At 38.5% G+C, this 10,140-nt stretch overlaps 1 long non-coding RNA gene across 1 annotated transcript in view; it reads right to left on the minus strand.

The window, feature by feature from the left end:
• Window positions 1-434: 434 nt before the first annotated feature.
• LOC149135470 (uncharacterized) overlaps window positions 435-10,140 on the minus strand; it is a 15,583-nt gene continuing 5,877 nt past the window's right edge. The window contains exon 2 of the long non-coding RNA XR_016241787.1: window positions 435-607. This is a non-coding gene — a long non-coding RNA (uncharacterized LOC149135470). The remainder of the gene's footprint in view (window positions 608-10,140) is intronic.

The following is a 10,140-nucleotide window of genomic DNA, read 5'->3' on the forward strand; positions in this document are numbered from 1 at the left end:
GTGTGTGTGTATATATATATATATATATATATATATATATATATATATATATATATATTTCCTTCTTTTCCTTGTGTATATTGGGACAAAGTTTTTTTTTTTTTTACAAGATTGTGACAACTGAATAATGTAATTTTTCATAAATTTCTAAATTGAAAAATATTTTTGTTCACACATCACATAACATCACAACATAGCATATACATACATATACTAAACACAGCACATACATACGTACACATACAAAAAAAAAAATTAAAGAAAAAATTAAAACCTGAAAAAAAAAAGACAAAACAAAATAAAAACTATCAGTTCATTCATATTGATACCTTTAACTGATACACACCTCATCAAAAACTGAAAAATTCTGTAAAGACACTAAGGACATAACAAAATACAAAAGTGATATAAAAAAAAAAGACATCAAAAAAATCTAAAAAAAAATTTTTTTTTAATGAAATAAAAGATAAATGGAAAACAATTGAATTGATATTCGTTTGCATCAGGTTGGTAAAATTGCAACACTGCTGTGACATATAAGATTTACACTCGTAAATGTTGTTGTTGTTGTTGTTGTTGTTGTTGTTGCTGTTGTCTCTGTCCCCAACTAAAATAAAATAAATAAATAAATGGACGAATAAATAAATAAAAAATTAGGTTGTCATTGTCAATATTCTTTCTTAATATGAGTCAATTGTGTTATGTGCTTTTTAACAGAACTTCTACGGCAAGACGCCTTTAATTTTCTTCCTTGGCAAGTTCACTCATTCCTGAGCACAGCATAGGAGGAGGGGAGGAGGTGGTGCTGGTATTGAGGGCTTTAGGAGTAAGAGGTGAGTAGGAGGAGAAGGAGGAGGACGTAGTGGTGTAGAATTCTTTAGGAGTAAGAGGTGTAGAGTGCTTTAGGAGTAAGAAGTGGAGATGTGGAGGAGGTAGTATAGAATGTGTAAGAAGAGGATGAGGAGGAGGCATAGAATAAAGAGGTACAAGATGTCTGGAGTGTAGAGCAGAAGGTACTAAGTGTGACGGAGTAGGAGTAAGTGTAGAGTTTGTGGGAGGTGTTGGGGTATAGGAGTAGGGTGTAGAAGCTAAAGGAGTAGGAAAGGTAAAGTGTAGCAGAGTAGGACATATAGAGAATGGAGGAGTAGGAGGTGTAGAGAGCTGGAAGAGTAGGAGTGCAGAGAGTAAAGTATGAGGGTTAGTACCAGGAGGAGTAGGAGGTGCAGTGAATGAAGGAGTAGGAAAAGTAGGGCGTGGAAGGGTATGAGGTATAGAAACTAAGAGTAGAAGATGTAAACGCTAGGGGAGTGGGAGGTGTAGAGGGTGGAGGAATAGATGTAGAGGGTAGAGGAGTAGGAGGTGTAGAGGGGTGGAGGAGTACGAGGTGTAGATGGGGGAGTACAAGGTGCAGCCAATGGAAGAACAAGAAAAGTAGAGTGTAGAAGAGTATAAAGTGCAGAAGCTAAAGGAATAGGAAATGTAGAGGGTAGGGGTGTAGGGGATGTCAGGGTGGGGGAATAGGTAGTGTAGAGTGCAGAGAAGTAGGAGGTGTAAAGAGAGGAGAAGGAAGAGTTGCATGTGGAACATGGAAGGTGGATGATGTGGAAGAAGAGGTGCAGAAGATGGAAGAAAAGATGTTAAAGTATGACAGAGCTAGTAGGAGGTATGGAGAGTTGAGGAATAGAAAGGGTAGGAGTTATATAGTTCATGGAAGTGTGAAGAGGAGGAGGTGTAGAGAGTGGAAGAAGAGGAGCAATGGGAAGCTGAAAAACAGGAAGAGATTTTGGAAACTGTTGTAATGTAGTGGTAGTGGTGGAGGGGGAGCTGTGGTGTATCAGCATCCACTCCTATAAACAGCAAAAATATTGCAGGAAGAGGTGTAAAGATCTTGAAACTTTCAAACCACTGGTAATCCACACTGGAGTAAAAATGGTATCCATCATTCATATATATATATATATATATATATATATAGTAAAGTCTATTTGCCAACAGAATGTGACAGTCTTATAAAGGATGATACTACTGTTGCTTAAGCCTCAAGAAAACACCTTTTTCAGCTGGAAAAGATATTTTGCTGGTGCTTAAGCAACAGTACCATCGTCCTTTATAGGTCCGTCACCTGTTGACAAATAAACTTTACTATTTCGTACTGTAACTGTATACGTCTTGGTGAGAGATTTAAAACAAGTTTTTATATATATATATATATATATATATATATATATATAGGCACAGGCATGGCTGTGTGGTAAGAAGCTTGCTTCCAAAACACATAGTTCCAGGTTCAGTTCCACTGTTGCACCTTGGGCAAGTCTCTTCACCTATAGCCTCAGGCCAACCAAAGCCTTGTGATTGGATTTGGTATATGGAAACTGAAAGAAGCCTATCATATATATATATATATATATATATGTATGTATATATTTATGTGTGTGTCTGTCTGTGTTTGTCCCCCCTGCCATCTCTTGACAACTGATGCTAGTGTGTTTATGTTCCTGTAACTTAGCAGTTTGGCAAAAGAAACTGATAGAATAAGTACTATGTTTACAAAGAATAAGTTTTGGCGGTTGATTTCTTTGACTAAAAGCCTTTATTGTGGTGCTCCAGCATGGTCGCAGTCAAGTGACTGAAACAAATAAAAGAATAAAAGAATACATATGCTAGCAATCTGACTCGGCTCCATACTACTTACAGTTAACTGGGCTTGCAGGACAAACGCATCATGTCAGGTACCTAGAGAAGAATGATGAGATTTGAGAGAAATTCAAGATGGCTTCTAGATGCTAGACCTCTATTAGTTAACTTAGTCACATGGTGTATTTGGTCCACAAACAACTTGAGGTCTTTTCTTTATTTTTAGGCCCAACATCCTGTTCAGAATATGGGCCTTAGAATAAAGAAAAGAACTGATGTTGCTTTTAGACCAATAACACCATGTGACCTGAGTTCACCAATAAAGACATAACATCTAGAAACTATCTTGAATTTGTCCACCACTTTTGATGGGTTTGTCCTACTCGTTCATGAAATTTTAAGCCATATGGAGCTTAGTCAAATTGTTATTAAACATTATATATAATTCCTATCAAATGTATTGCGTGTCACTTTCTTTTGTTTATTCACTTACTCATGTGTGTGTGTGTTTGTGTGTGTGTGTGTGTGTGTGTGTGTGTGTGTGTGTGTGTGTGTGTGTGTGTGTATATATATATTCAAATATGAAATATGAGCAGCCCTAGTGTAATAACATTATCAACCACATATTCTTAACGTATATTCTTTGCGTATTTGCTGGTAGGCTGTGATTCGGTGCAGAAGAGAATACTCTCTCAAAGCACCAGGTGTTAAAAATCTGAAAGTCATGGCCAGGTGAGAGAACTCACTTTTCATCCCATCCCAGAAGTGATGGACATCAATGTTTTGCCATTATTGGGGTTTCTCAAAATCATAAGCCTGAACAGAATTGAAGATGAATAATTTCGCCAGGAGAAACTGCCTTGGAATAGATATAGAAAATAGTTCAGTTGTTGAATACATAAATGCATTTTTAACAAGCAAAGAATATTGGTGGAATATTCTTGTCATAACCTGAGTCAAATGTAAATGTAACAGGCCTGGTATAGTTGTCTGGGACAGAAAAGAGTAGTTATGCACAATTATAGAAGCTCTGTTATAGAAGAATAGTTATGAGCAGATATAGAAGCTCTCCAAAACCAGTGAGATAGAGAAGGTTTACAAACAACTGTTTTAAAAACTACAGCTTTTCTTCCAAGATTATAAATTTGCATGTATTCTTATAATTATTAGTGTCCTTGTTTAGTAACTGTCTAGGTGGCAATCTCAAAATGTTGTAGGGTTTTAGGGGAAGAAGTGTGACCAGCTAACATATATTTCAAAGGTGCAATGTGAAAGTGGAAGGGCAAGCATATGCAAGGCTGGTCAATCTTCTCACCCACTCACCTGGGTATGGTATTGACTGTGGCCATGCTGGAGCACTTGAAGTGATTCATTGAACAGATGAAGCCCAGTACTTATTTTTCAGTCTGTTACATACTATATAGGTCTCTTTTGCCGAACTGCAGAATTTCAGGGATGTAAACAAACCAACACCGGTTGCCAGCTAACACAAACTGCAAAGGTGCAATCTAGAAATCGAAGGGTAAACATATGCAAGGCTTGTTAATCATCTCACCCACTTGCCTGGGTATGGTATAGACCCGGGTTGGTCAACCCGAGGTCCGTAGGTCGCATGCAGCCTGCTGACTTTTATCTTGTGGCTTGCTTGATACTTTCTTGAAATGGGTTTATTTAAACAAACATTTAAAAACTTTTATCAAAAATTGAAGGTTTTAATGAAAAATAAAAAGGAAGATACTACTGTTTTTGCAACAATAATATTTCATGTTAAATCAATGACCATTCATTCATTGTTGTAATAATAGCATGAGAAAGCAAAATGCTTTCAATTATGTCAGTATATAAGTGGCCCTCAAAAAACTGTGATTAAAGTGGCCTGCAATGTAATTCGAGTTGACCAGGCCTGGTATGGACTGTGGCTGTCCTGGTACTTATTTTTCAGTCCGGTACATACTATATAGGTCTCTTTTGCTGAACTGTTAAATTACAGAGATGTAAATAAACCAACACTGGTTGCCAAACAATATGTGTAAGGGACATGCACACACACACACACACACACAATACACCACATGCATATGTGACAGGTTTCCACACATTTTTCCATCTACCAAATTTATCCACAAAGCATTGGTTGGCCTGGAACCATAGTAAAAGATATATGCTCAAGGTGCTTCATGGTGTGACAGAACCAAAAATCATGTGGTTGCAAAGTGACCTTCTGAACCACACAGCCATGCCTGCACCTACTGAAAAAACAAAAAGAATAAAAGAAGAATACAAACGTCTGTACAATGTGAAAACATGCAAGCAGACGGAATTGGTAGAAGAGTACTGATGAAGATGAGAATAGAACTAGTAAGGTTTGATTGCAGGATACTTAACCTTACAAAGGAATTGATGAAAAACTGTAACAACTGGTGAGACATCATGATGAAAAAAAAGGCCTCATCTAACCCATGCCAGCATGGAAAAGCATACCTAATGATAACAATGATGACAATGATGATGGAAATATATATCATATGCACACATACAAACATTCAAAACAAATAGATAAAGTATGACTAACAGGCACAAGCGTGGCTGTGTGGTAAGAAACTTGCTTCCCAACCACATGGTTCTGGGTTCAGTCCCACTGCATGGCACTTTGGGCAAGTGTCTTCTACTATAGCCTCAGACCGACCAAAGCCTTGAGAGTAGGCTTGGTAGACAGAAACTGAAAGAAGCCTGTCGTGTATATATATATATATTTATATATATATATATATATGCTTGTGTGTCTGTGGTTGTCCCACCCACCCTACCATCGTTTGACAACTGATGTTGATGTGTTTACATCTCTGTAACTTAGCGGTTCAGCAAAAGAGGCCAACAGAATAAAATACTAGGCTTACAAAAAATAAGTTCTTGGGTGATTTGTTTGACTAATGGTCCTCCAGCATGGCCACAGTCAAATGACTGAAACAAGTAAAAGAATAAAATTATCAGTTGTAGAAATGTCTCTGTACTATTTCCCCCCCTTTCCCCCCAACTCTATTGATATCTCTCCCCCCACCTGCTCCCTTCTGTCTAGCAGGCCCCGCCATGTTTCTTTATGTAGTTCTCCTATTCAGTACATATCAGTGAACAATCTGAATTGTAGATCGTTTTAGATAACCCGTGCTTACACACAAACATATGGATATACACAAGACAAACACACACACATATATGTAGCTACAAAACGATAGGTGCATATACACAGTTATACATACATTTACAGAGTGCTTCACAAAAACACAAACATATGTATATGTGTGTATATATATATATATATATATATATATATATATATACACACACACACACACACACACATACACACACATATACATATACACAAACAAACACACTCTCTCTCTCTCTCTCTCTCTCTCAGACACATAGTGGACACACACACACACTCACATTGAGTGCTGCACAAAAATATATGCACGTACAACAAGCATACATTCATATAGATAGTCACAAAAGAATAGATGTATACACACACATTCACAAATACATATACACACAAGACATAAATTCATAAGTAGTCACACAAAGTTACATGTATGCAAACACACATATAAACATATACACAGACTGCCACATATAAATACCCAATGTCTGCATAAACACACAAGACATACATTCATATACGCAACTTACAATGATGCAAACACACACACACACACACACACACACACACACATACTCACACACAGAGGCTGACTTGGATGGCCATATGCACATGTATACATCTAAGATGTTCATTTTCATAAGCATACAAAAGTATATGCCTACACATAATATATACACATGTATACAAATTGCTACACACATGCACACACATACATATATGTACAACAGCAAATGGATACACATTGCTGACGCATGCAAACAGAAACACACTAATAGGTGTATATTCATGCACAAAGCAAAACATGAAGTCACACAAAAATTGGCAATGATGATGGTGATAATGAAAATGCAAGGGAGGAAGAGAAGAGGCAGAGGTGTGAGGAAGGGGAGACAGCAAGGAAGAACTGTAGCAAGGAAGGAATAATCTTATGAATAGTCACGGGCGTGGGTTTCTACAGCTGGATGCCCTTCCTAACACCAACCATTCTGAGAGTGTGGTGGGTGCCTTTTATGTGCCACCGGCAAGGGAGCCAGTCAGGCAGCACTGGCATCAACCATGTTCGGATGGTATTTTCTACGTGCCACCAGCATGGGAGCCAGTCAGGGAGCACTAGCATTGACCACGTTTGGATGGTGCTTTTTATGTGCCACTGGCATGGGGAGCCGGTCAAGCAGATCTTGCATCAACTCACACTTAAATGGTGCTTATTATGTGCCACCAGCATGGGTCAATAATAAATGAAGTACTAGGTATGATAAAGTAAAACATACAAACCATGCAAGCATTTACAAATCAACACACAGAACAAATAATTAGTTGCGTAAGATGACACTCTTATTCAAGGCATTTGGATATGACACATTCTTAATTCAAGACATTATCCTGCAGCATTAGCACAGGCTGATTCTTCTGACATAATCAGAAAGGAAATTGATGTGACTGGCTACCCATCTCAGCTAGAGCCAGCATGTCTTGAATGCAGGAATGGTAAGCACCCTGATGGAATAACCCTCTTCCCATTCAAAGGAAGCAGATCTCTAATCTGGGATGTAATGTGCAGCAACACATTTTCCAGCATTTGCTGCAAACCGAGGGGTCACGACCCACAATGTGGAAGAGAGAAAAACCAATAAATACAAGGGCTTGGCTGGCCACTATCAGCTTGTGCCAGCTGCCATCGAGACACCAGGTGTTCTAGGATCTCATATTACCAATTTCCTCTGCAAAATAAGGATAATGGTGATCTGTCAGAGAAATGAGCCCCACGAGGTAGAGTGGCAATACTCTTAGGGACATTACGGTCATATACGACGGGGGTTCTTTCAGTTTCCGTCTACTAAATTCACTCACAAGGCTTTGGTCGGCCCGAAGCTATAGTAGAAGACACTTGCCCAAGGTGCCACACAGTGGGACTGAACCAGGAACCATGTGGTTGGTAAGCAAGCTACTTACCACACAGCCACTCCTTATTTATTGTACTTAGCAAATTACATTACAACATCATCTTAACTCTGATGGGATAAAAGGCAAAGTTGACCTTGGTCGAATTTGCACTCAGAACATAAAGAACCAGAAGAAAATGCTACATGGTATCTAATGCAGGCGCGAGGCTAGCAATTTTGAGGAGAGAGGATTAATCAATGAGGACTCTAGTACTAAGATGAAGATAAAGATAGGATAAAGATCTTTCCTGAGTCATATAGACTCATCAGGCCAATTTCCGTGGTATTTATATTCCTCTTTGGACAGGATGCTGGTCTGTCACCAGATTACTCATTTTTGCTAGTTGAGTGGACTGGAGCAACACGAATGTATTGTTTTGCTCAAGAACACATATCACCTGGTCCAAGAATTGAAACCACAACCATACGATCATGTGTCCAACACCCTAACCACCAAGCTATGCACCTCCTTTGATTCTAGCCTGGCGCTTAATTTTATCTACATAAGAAACATGAAAAGGCAAATTTGGATATGGTGGAACTTGAACTCATAAAATAAAGAAATGTAACTAAATACAACTAGGTATGCTGGTGATTATATGCTAAAAGATGATGAAATGCTGAATGATAGGGATGGAGGAGGTGGGCTATGGTAGAAGCAATGTGGTTGGGTGGTTGGGTGTGGGTAGGTTTGGGTAGACTTATCTATGAAATTTCTGTTTATTAAATGTGGAAGCAAAAATGGTGAAATGTTAATCATAGAATGCAGCTGCTAAAAGATCTTGGATGGAGATAGGTGCATGGTGATGATGGTGGTTGTGAGAGGTGAGAAATGGGTTTGAGGGAGAGAGAAAGGGACAACTAAGAGAAAGACTGAGAGAGAGTAAGGAGAGAAAGAGAGAGAGAGAGAGAGAGAGAGAGAGAGAGAGAGTGTGTGTGTGTGTGTGTGTGTAAAAACGTATGAAGACTTGCAGAATATACAGTAAGTTGTGTATCTGTATGTGAAACAGAAAGTGAAAGTGAATGAAAGTGTGCATGTAAGGAAGAGAGGGGGGGCAGGAGAGAGAGAGAGAAAGTTGAAAGGAGAGAAGTGAAAGTATATGAGAAAGAGGGCGTGGGCTTTAAATACATAGGTAGATATATACTTGTAAAAAGATACATACATGTGTGTGTGTATGTGTGCGTGTGCGTGCATATATGTGTGTATATATATGTATAGGTGTATATATATATCAAATACACTTTTACATCTTTTTGGTTTCTCAGCTTTATAATTGAAAATATGTGGTGTGTGTGTTTGTTTGTGTGTGTGTTTGTTTGTTTGTTTGTTTGCTTGTGTGTGTGTGTGTGTGTGTGCACATGCAAGTGTTTGTCTGTGTGTATAAAGAGATAGGTAAAGAAAGTATGACAGAAGGAAGGCAGAGAGCAAGCGTGAAAACAAAAGAAGAGAGAGAAAGAGAAAAAGAGAGGGGTGGGGAGAGAAAAGGTTTCGGATACAAGAGAAGACATGGGTGTGACAGAAAATGAGTTTTCTTAGAAAAAGAGAAGGAAAGTGCATTTGCAAGAGGGAGTGCACAAGAAAGTGCACAAGAACACAGAAAGGGAGGAAAAGTTAGATGTGTGTAATTATGGGTGTTTATGTTTGTGTGTATTCAAATGTATGTAAGAATGGTAGGAAAGGAGAGTGTAGGAGTAATAGAGAAGAAGAAAGAGATAAAGAGAAAGAGAGAGAGAGACAAGACAGATAGAAAGAAGAGAGTTTTAAAATATGAAAGTAAACATATAGGCATAGGAGTGGATGTGTGGTAAGTAGCTTGCTTACGAACCACATGGTTCCGAGTTCAGTCCCACTATGTGGCACCTTGGGCAAGTGTCTTCTACTATAGCTTCGGGTCGACCAAAGCCTTGTGAGTGGATTTGATAGACGGAAACTGAAAGAAGCCCGTTGTATATATGTATATATATATATGTGTGTGTGTGTGTGTGTGTGTGTGTGTATATGTGTCTGTGTTTGTCCCCCCCCCCCCAACATCACTTGACAACTGGTAGAATAAGTACTAGGCTTACAAAGAATAAGTCCAGGGGTTGATTTGCTCGACTAAAGGCAGTGCTCCAGCATGGCCACAGTCAAAATGACTGAAACAAGTAAAAGAGCAAAAGAGTACTATCTATCACTGGAAGACATGGAGAAAGTGTAAGAAAGAACGGTAAAGACAGAAAGAGTACAAAGGCTATAGATAAAATAAAGGTGATATACCTTTATATTTTTACATATTTCCTCTTTCTTTTACACACACATATACACCCACATGTAATACGATACATAGAAATGCATATATGCACTAACAAACACACACATTTGGATTCCTGCATTTAGACATAAAGATGCAGGTA

This window comes from Octopus bimaculoides, chromosome 5 (assembly GCF_046866305.1).
Source record: "Octopus bimaculoides isolate indiv1 chromosome 5, ASM4686630v1, whole genome shotgun sequence".
In the NCBI taxonomy this organism is placed as follows: Eukaryota; Metazoa; Mollusca; class Cephalopoda; order Octopoda; family Octopodidae; genus Octopus; species Octopus bimaculoides.